We start from the raw sequence: 10,042 nt of genomic DNA on the forward strand, positions 1-10,042 counted from the left end.
GAAAAAAGACGAGGATACCAGTTTTCAATACTTCTATTCAACACTGAACTGGATATTATAATCAGAGCAATGAAGTAAGAAAAATAATTTAAAAGCATCCAACTTTGAAAGGAAGAACTAATATATCACTATTTATGGGTGACATGACCCTATATAGAGAGAATACTAAAAACTTCACAAAAAAGTTAATAAACAAATTCATGTAAAAATCAATTGCAGGGGTAACTGCAGTCCCTCAATGAGAGGGGTTCTTCCTGCTGCAGACACGCAATGGACACACAGAAGGATGTGCAACCCCCAGAGCAGCAGTCAGTGATCTCTATCTGTGGAGAATGTCACATAGAAAATGAAATAAAATCCAGGGACCCGACCAGATGCAGAGAATGTGGATTCAGAATAATGTACAAGAAAAGAACTGGAAGACTGGTAGGTTTTGATGCTCAATGATATGTGAATTCAGAGTAACATCTCCGCTTATAGTTAGCGTCGCCATTAATGCTTCACATTGTTGGTATAGCTTTGGTTAGCACAACTCATCTTTTTTTTTTTTTTTTTTTTTTTACATGGGCAGGCCCCGGGAATCGAACCCGGGTCCTCTGGCATGGCAGGCAGGCACTCTGCTTGCTGAGCCACCATGGCCCGCCCAGCACACTCATCTTTATGAATGCAACCACACATACACAATTTCATTTTATGACCACTTTAAACCATATTGTATTTAGATAGCTGTTAACACTTTGTGTAAAGAAATTGTTCGATTACATGACTTATAATTTAATTTTATTGTATATTTAATCTGACACATGGTGAGGTAAGAATTGCTTTTCCTAAACCATACTTTTAATCAAAACCTAGAATCACTGGATCTTTTGTTTAAAATACTGGTTTCTGGGGCAACCTGAGGGTCTGATTAAGTATATTCTTTGGAAACTACTGTCCTATATCACCAGTTTACAGAGTTTGCAAACTCTGTAGTGTCATTTGGTACAGAGTATACCAGTGTACCTGCTGACTATGTGCATACACCATTTTGACTTTTATTTTTCATATATTACTTGATATAGGACTTCCTGTATTTCTAAATAATGTTTGGTTATTTTTAAGATCTTGGGAGAGGGAAATTAATTGTAATGGTTGTTCTCTGTAAGGCGAAATCAACTCCAAGTAAAGTGGGTGAAGCAGACACTCCAGTTGGGTGCACTTTCCTGGATATAATCATTCATTATGGTCAAAAATCCTAATTTCAGAATATAAAGAGAATGGGGATCAGTTTACACTAAAATTTATTGGATAAATGTTTAAATCTTTTGCCTTGATCTTAGGAACATGGAATTAATGCTCTCACCTGTACTCCAGCTATTCCAAGATTCCGTCATTATGAAAAGTCATATTGGCCTCCTTAACATAGGATTTAGGTATATTCCAACTTTATTAATAGCCATGCCTGTCTCTTTTTAAAGAATACTTCCTTGATCCAGGCTTTCCTTTATCTGTGACTTTTATAATTTTGTGGTTCTGGTATGTTTCTTCTTGACTTTACCCTTTTCAGATGAGGAAATACTAATAAATATGCTACCTCCTTACAATAGCCCCTTAAACAAATAAATCCCAAGTGTAATGTAGTTATACTTTTCTTTACTGTTCTAATTCATCCTAGATATTTTGTGTATTGATCGTTTATTTGAATATTGTTATTTGGTTAACTAGGCAGCATGGTTTAATGGAAAAATATTACAACTGGAACCCAAGACCTGTTTTCAATCAGTCACTTAACCTCTTGATGCCCCCTTCATCTATAAGATGGAAGTAATATGACCTCTTACCTACCTGGATATTTTTATGAAAAAAGTAGAAAATATATGTAAAATTGCTTTTAAAAGTTTCTTTTGAATAGTACTCTATAAATATAAAAATCAGTAAATTTGAGCTTGAAATCGATGTACAACTTGGCCCCTAATAAACTCCTTAACCACAACTGTGGACACTAAATGGAACTTAAAATTGTAAGTTGCAGCTCTGCCACTTGTTAGCGTAATAATTTTAGGTAATTCATTTCATTTATTTTAACTTCATTTTCATTGTCAAAGAGGAGAAATTGTGGAGGTCAATGTGCTGAGGTAATAATGTTTTGAGATATGAGCTATCTTCACACATTGAAATTATTAAAAATTCAAATATAACAGATGAAAGTAGAAATACCCAGCCCTAAGGAATAATAAAATATGTAAAGACATGGCTGACAAGATGTGAAAACAAATTGCCTCCTCCTCATATACATATATGCACGTACATACCCACCCCTCCCAGAGTAAATTGTAAGTTAGTCAAGGGGGAGTATGGTTATTTGAGCAGACAGCTGAACGATGGGAAGGAGACAGCCATAGGAAGATAAAAAAAAGAACATTTCTGTAGAGGAAATAACCAGTGGAAAAGCTTCAGGGTGGAAAGTGAGTTTGTCTTGTTCCCACCTCAGGATGAAGCCCATGTGATTAGAACTTCTGAGGTAGGAGAGTGAAGGAAGAGAAGCTTGCAGAGGTAGGGAGAGTCCAATTCACTTAGGGCCCTGTAATGGGAAACCATTGGGGAAATAAGCAGGAGAGTAACATATTAAACACTTAAAGGATCCCCCATGCTGTTGTGTAAGAATGGACTATAAAGAGCCAGGTGTAGCAGTAGGGAACCAGTTAAGACCCACCCGTAATAGTTCCGAAAGATAATCATGGTGATTGGGCCAGGGTGATGGCCGTGAACGGAGTGAGAAATAGTTGACTGTGAGAGACAATGTTTTGAAGTTGAACTGATAGGACTTATTGATAGATTGATTGCTATTCAAGAGCTCAGTAAACAGCATGGCATTAGCAGAAGGCTCTGGGTCTGAACACCCACACTGACCCTTGTTAGCTGGCTCTGTGACCGTACCATACCTTCCTTCCCTCATTTGTATAATTGGTGTGAAATGATAGCATCAACTCAAAGATTTATTGTACTATAAAATGAAGTAATCCATGTATGATGGTTTGGAACTGTATGTACCCCAGAAAAGTATATTTTTTAGTATAATCCATTCCTGTGGGTGTGAACCCATTGTAATTAGGACTTTTCAATGAGGTTCCTTCAGTTACAGTGTTCCCCACCTAAATCAGGATGTGTCTTAATCCTTCTACTGTAGTTCCGTACAAAAGAATGAAATTCAGACAAAGAGAGTGATTGCCAGGGAAGAAAGGAGGAAAAAAAATCAACAGAATTCATGAGTAAAGGTAATGTTGGTCTCATAGAATGAGTTAGGTAGGGTTTCTTCCTCTTGAATTTCTGGGAAGAGTTTGAGTAGCCTTGGTAATAGTTATTCTGGAATTATTGGTAGAATTCACCTGTGAAGTCATTTGACCCTGGGCTGTTCCTTTCTTGGGAGGCTTTTATACCTGATTCAATCTCTAGATTTGTACTTGGTCTATTCAGGTCTTCTAATTCTTCTAGAGTCATTATAGGTTGTTCATGTGTTTCTAGGATTTGTCCATCTCATCTAAGTTGTCTAATTTGTAGACATATACTTATTCATAGTATCCTCTTAAGATTTTTTTTATTTCTGTGGGATATGTAGTATTGTCCCACCTCTCATTTCTGATTTTATTTATTTGCACCTCTTCCTATTTTCTTTGTCAGTCTACCTAAGGGTTTGTTGATTTTATTGATGGTCTCAAAAAACCAAATTTTAGTTCTGTTAATTCTCTTTATTTTTTTATTCTCAATACCATTCATTTCTGCTCTAGTATTTGTTATTTCTTTCCTTCTGTTAGCTTTCAGATTAGTTTGTTGTTCTTTTTTCTAGTTCTTCCAGATATGTAGTTAGGCCTTTGATTTTAGTTCTTTCTTCTTTTTTTAATGTAGGCATTTGGGGCTATAAATTTCCCTCTCTGCACTGCCTTCGCAGCATCCCATAATTTGTATTTTGAATTCAATTTTATTGACATTTATTCACATACCGTACAATCCATCCAGTGTGCTTAATCCATGGCTCACAGTATATTCAGAGTTGTGTATTCATCGCCACAATCAATTTTCAATACTCCAAAAAGAAATATCCTGCTCTCCTCATGCCCCATTATATTGACGCTTAACATTGGAGTGTAACCTTTGTTAAAACTGATGAAAAAATTAAAATTAAAATATTAAATATTAACTGTACTCCATAGTTTGTATTAGGTACATCTTCCCCATTTACCACTCTTTTGTTAATACCTTGTAATGCTAATGTACATTTGTTCTAGTTCATGAAAGAACATTCTTGTATTTGTGCTATTAAACCTAGTCATCAACCACAAGCTTCATTATATTATATAATCCCATGTTTTATCCTCTAACTTTCCTTCTACCGACATATACGATCCTAAACTTCCCTGTTCGCACAATATAATCAATCACACACATAATTCAGTGCCATTAATTACACTTACTGTAATGTGCTGCCATCACCTGTATCCATCTCCAAACATTTATAATCAACCTAATTAAAAATTCTGTAAAAATTAAACACCAGTTTCTCATTCTCTACCCCTTTTTCTAACTCCTGGAAACTCATATTCTAGATTTTAGCTCTATGAGATTGCTTATTATAATGAGATATTAGTGAGATCACACAATATTTGTCCTTGTGTGTCTGGCTTATTTCACTCAACATAATGTCCTCAGTGTTCATCCATGTTGTCGCATGTATCAGGACTTCATTCCTTCTTATAGCTAAATAATATTCCATCATATGTACATACCACATTTTATTTATCTATTTATTAGTTGATAGACACTTGGCTTGCTTCCATCTTTTAGCAATGAGAATAATGTCACTTTAAACATTGGTGTGAAAATATCTGTACATGTCCCTGCTTTGAGTTCTTCTAAGTATATACCTAGTAGTGGGGTTGCCGGATCGTGTGGAAGTTATATAATTTGCTTCCTGAGGAACTGTCAAATTGTCTTTCACTGTGTCTACTGTGCTATTCTACATTCCCATCAGCAAAGAATGGTATTCCTATTTCTCCACATCCTCTCCCAAATTTGTAGGTTTTTTTTTTTTAACTGTGACCATTCTAGTAGTTGTGAAATGGTATCTCATTGTGGTATTGACTTGCATTTCCCTAATAACTCTTCATGTGATTTTGAGCCAGTTTTATTTCCTCTTTGGAAAAGCATCTATTCCAATCTTTCGCTCATTTTTTTAAATGGAGTTGTTTGTCATTTTGTTGTTGAGTTGTAAGATTTCTTTATATATTCTGGATATTTGTATATTCTGGAGAGTAAACCCATATTGGATATATGGTTTCCAATATTGGGCATTGGAAGGGCATAATTAGAATCCTGCCCACAACAAGAGGCAAAAGTGGACAGATGATGCATAATAGCCCAACATTATGTGTGTGATTGTGGTTGAACAGTGGTATAATAGCCCCACTATCCTCCTTCTATAAATGACAGCTGTGAACAGAAATCCTCCTAAAGGGCAGAACTTTGAGTAGCACACCAGATCATGCAACCTTCCAGGAAGATACATGGCCAGAGGTATATGTGCATATCCTCCAGTTGATTGGATGCATGGCCAGGGATGTAGAAGAAGCATGATTGAAAATTTGTGGCAAAAAAGGTATGGAATAAAGCTTTGTGAATAGATCTGTCCAAATGGGCATATAATGCAAAGATGCTTGTGTCTCATGAGATTTCTTATCAAGGATGTCTGTATCGGAGAAGTAAAATAAGATGGATGGGCCAGCTCCTTATGTTGTAAGTGAATGGGCTCAAGAAAAAAATGACCGTGGAGTAAGTGGTGGCAGGGATATAGGGTATGCATGGGATCAGCGAAATGGATTTCCACTCACTGAGTCTGATCTCCATACAACAATTACTGAATGTCCTATCTGCCAGCAGCAGAGAACTACATCGAGCACACAATACAGCACCAGTCTACAGAGTGTTCATCTAGCAACCAGGAGGTGGGGTGATTAAGGTGGACCATGTCCATCAATGAAGGGGTAGCCTTTTGTCCTTACTCAAATAAACACTTAATCCTGGTATGGGTTTTCCTTACATACACATTGCCTTAGAGAAAACCAATATTTGTGAACTTAGATATTGCCTTATCCATCACCATGAAATTCCACACGGCATCACTTTAAACAAGGAACTTGTTCACAGGACATGAATTGTAACAGTGGGGCTCTACTCATGGAACTCGTTGCTTGTCTTAGTTTCCTAGGCCTGCCATAACAAAGCATCAGAAACCTGGAGGCTTAAAACAACAGAAATGTATCATCTCACAATTCTGAAGGCTAAATATCTGAAATCTAATGTAGATAGGCCACACTTCCTCTGAAGTTTGTAGAGCAGTGTCCTGGTTTGAAACTGTAATGTATCACCAGAAAAGCTAGGTTCTTCTCACCCAATCTTTTTTGGGCAGACTCATTGTTGGGTGGAACCTTTGATTAGGTTGTTTCCATGGAGATATGACCCTGCCCATTCAAAGTGAGTCTTAATATGTTTAGTAGAGTCCTTTAAGAAAGGGATATGTTGGAGAGAATTCAAACATTTGGAGATGTAGATGGAAATGCTCCAGGAGATTCTAGAAACCGAGAGAGCCATTTGAAACCAGAAATCCAGACAGAAGGACAGCAGATGTCACCATGTGCTTTCCCACGTGACAGAGAAACCATGGATATAATTGTCTGTTCTTGATTGAAGTTTTCCTCTTGTTGATGCCTTAATTTGGACATTTTCATAGCCTTAGAATTGTAACTTGAAACTTAATAAATCCCCTTTATAAAAGCCAATCGATTTCTGGTATATTGCATTCCAGCCACATTAGCAAACTGAAACAAGCAAGATCTAGTCGTTCCTCTTTCTACTTTTAGAGGTGGTCAGCGATCTTTGGCATTCCTAGTATGTAGCTCCCAAAGTCCAATCTCTGACACTGCCTTCGTGTGACCTACCACTCCATGGTTTGCTTACAGTCTAGTGCATTATCTAATTTAACTTGTAAGTTCAGTTTATTTGAACACAATAATTATATGGAATCTTGAATAGGGTGTGAGATCTTGTTGGCTTTTGTAGGTTAGTGTGATGCCCCAATACATCCCAGAGTAATTTGGGCAAAAGTTAAAAAAATATTTGCAAAGTTGCCTTGGGGAACTGGGGAAAAAGGAGAAAATATTAAAATTCCCATCTGGGAATTCCTAATATTCTCACAAGCTATGGGGACAACCAATTCAATAGGCTGAGCCCTCACTCTTGGGGTTCACCTCTGTCATGGTCAGGTTCATGTATCAACTTGGCCAGGTGGTGGTGCCCAGTTGTCTGGTCAGGCAAGCACTGGCCTGCCGATTGCTATGAGGACATTTCATGGACTTAAATCATGACCATATTGGCAGCATCCACAGCTGATTGCATTTGTCTTCTGTAATGAGTGGCACTTAAACTAATCATTGGAAGATTTTAAGGAGGACTCAGAAGAGATGATCATTCTTCTTGCTTCAGTCTGCCAGCCTCTCCTGAGAATTCACTGAGGACCTTCATCAGAGCTGCCAGCTTGTGGCCTGCCCTACAGATCTTGGACTGTACATCCCCACAGTTACATGTGACACTTTAATACATTTTATATTTATAGATATCACACCCTGATTCTGTTTCTCTAGAGAACCCTAGTTAATACAGCCCCTATGAAACTTACTCTTGCAAAGGAGAAGCTAAGCTTTCTTATAATTATGCTCTCACCCCCAGAGAGCCTCTTCTGTTGCTCAGATGTGCCTTTCTCTCTAAGTCAACTCAGCAGGCGAACTCACAGCCATCCCCACTATGTGGGATATAACTCCCAGGGGTGTAAAATCTCCCTGGCAATGTGGAACAGGATTCCCGTGATGAGCCAGGACCCAACATCATGGGATTGAGAAAGTCTTCCTGATCAAAAGGGGTAAGAGAGAAATGAAACAATAAAGTTTCAGGGACTGAGAGATTTCAAACAGAGTCAAGAGGTTATCCTGGAGGTTATTCGTATGCATTACATAGATATCACTTTTTAGTTTATGGTGTACTGGAGTGGCTAGAGGGAAGTGCATGAAAATGTTGAACTGTATTCTGGTAGCCCTGATTCTGGAAGACAATTGTGTAACTATATAGCTTTCATTGTGTGACTGTGATTGTGAAAAACTTGTGCCTGGTGCTCCTTTTATCCAGGGAATGGATATATGAGTTAAAAAATAAGAACAAAAAATAGATAAATAATGGGGGTGTGTGTAAGGTGTAAAAAAATTGGATAGATTGAAATACTAGTGGTCCATGAGAGGAAGGAGTAAGGGTTTTGGGATGTATGAGTTTTTTTCCTTTTTCTTTCTCTTTCTTTTTCTGGAATGATGAAATATTCTAAAAATGATCATGGTGATGAATGCACAACTATGTGATGATATTCTGAGCCTTAGATTGTATACTGTGGATGGACTGTATGTATGTGAAGATATCTATGCCAGTTTGAAACTGTTGTATACCCCAGAAAAGCCATGCTCTTTAATACTCATTCAATATTGCTGGGTGGGATCTTTTTTATTGTTTCCATTGAGATGTGACACATCCAATTGTGGGTGGTAACCTTTGATTAGATTGATTCCATGGAGATGTGTCTCCACCCATTCAAGATGGGGTTGCTTACTGGAGCACTTTAAGAAAGAACCCCTTTGGGAAAAGCTTTAGAACCCCCAGAGTACACACAGCCAGAGATCTTTGGAGATGCGGAACGACGGCGGCCCCAGGCAAGCCTTATGAAATGAGGAGAGAAAGATAGTAGATGTCATCATCTGGCTTCCAAGCTGAGAGAGGTGTCCAGAAACCAGAGACCCCAGTGATGTCAGCCACACGACTTCCCAGCTGACAGACCTGTTCTGGACACCATAATCCTTTCTTGAGTGATGGTAACCTCTTGTTGATGCCCTAATTTGAATATTTTTATGGCCTTAGAACTGTAAACTTGCAGCTTAATAAATTCCATTTTTAAAAGCTGTTCAATTTCTGCTATATTGCAATCTGGCAACTTAAAAACTAAAACAATATTGCAATAAAATGTCTTAAAAATAAAATTAGAAGCTCAGCAGTCACACTGGATTAAGGGCAACCCAAAAGCAGTTTGGCTTCTATTTAACTAATCACAAATTCAAAGACCTTATTTCTAAATAAGGTCATATTCATGGAATTGGGCTTAGGACTTCAATATATTACTTTGGGGGGCAAGGTATCTTTCAACTCATAAAACTGGACTCATTGTACCCCCATTCATCATGAATGGATGCCTCACTGGAACAGGGCAATGGCATTTGAAGACTCAGGTAGGAGTCAAGCTGAATGTCAGTAACTTTAGGTTCAGGGGTATTCCTCTGTTCAAGCATCCAATATGTGGTGCTGTTTCTCCCAGAGCCTGGATTCAAGCTTCTGGTAAAGCAAAGGTAAAAGTGAAAATGTCTCCTCTCATTATGATCCTTGTGATACACTAGCCTGAATTATTCATCCGTTACCCATGACTTTACACTCATCAGGACTGGAGGTCTTTGTTCAATGAGAAACAGGCTTTCACCAGGGAGCAAAACAATGATTCAATCAACAGGTAACAGAAATAGGGTTACTGTACTGGCTGGAGTGACTGAGGAATATGAAAGGGAAGTTGTTTGCTAGTACATAAGGGGCTAAAGTGAGGTATGTCTGAAATGTCTCAAGTGTATCTTAGTATTTCTGTGTATTCTGATTAAAGTCAATGGAAAATTTCCATTCTCGACAGTGGTAGAAGAACTAAGGGCACAGAGCTTTAAGGAGTGAAGATTTGCACATCCTAGTGAGCAAAGAACCATGATCAAAGGGACTATGGAATATGGAATATGGAAAATAGTTATAAACAGCAGCTTCCACCATGTGACCAAGTGCAGTGACCAACTTGCAATAATATTTACCCGAGGAACAAAAATTTCCCACTTCACTTAGGAAAAGCAGGAAACAAACAAACAACAAAGTATTACATTCAAAAGAA

The 10,042-nt window shown here is 37.9% G+C and overlaps 1 pseudogene; it reads left to right on the forward strand.

The window, feature by feature from the left end:
* Window positions 1-270: 270 nt before the first annotated feature.
* On the forward strand, window positions 271-447 carry LOC143671335 (DNA-directed RNA polymerases I, II, and III subunit RPABC4 pseudogene; annotated as a pseudogene).
* Window positions 448-10,042: the final 9,595 nt, after the last annotated feature.

This window comes from Tamandua tetradactyla, chromosome X (genome assembly GCF_023851605.1).
Source record: "Tamandua tetradactyla isolate mTamTet1 chromosome X, mTamTet1.pri, whole genome shotgun sequence".
Lineage (NCBI taxonomy): Eukaryota > Metazoa > Chordata > Mammalia > Pilosa > Myrmecophagidae > Tamandua > Tamandua tetradactyla.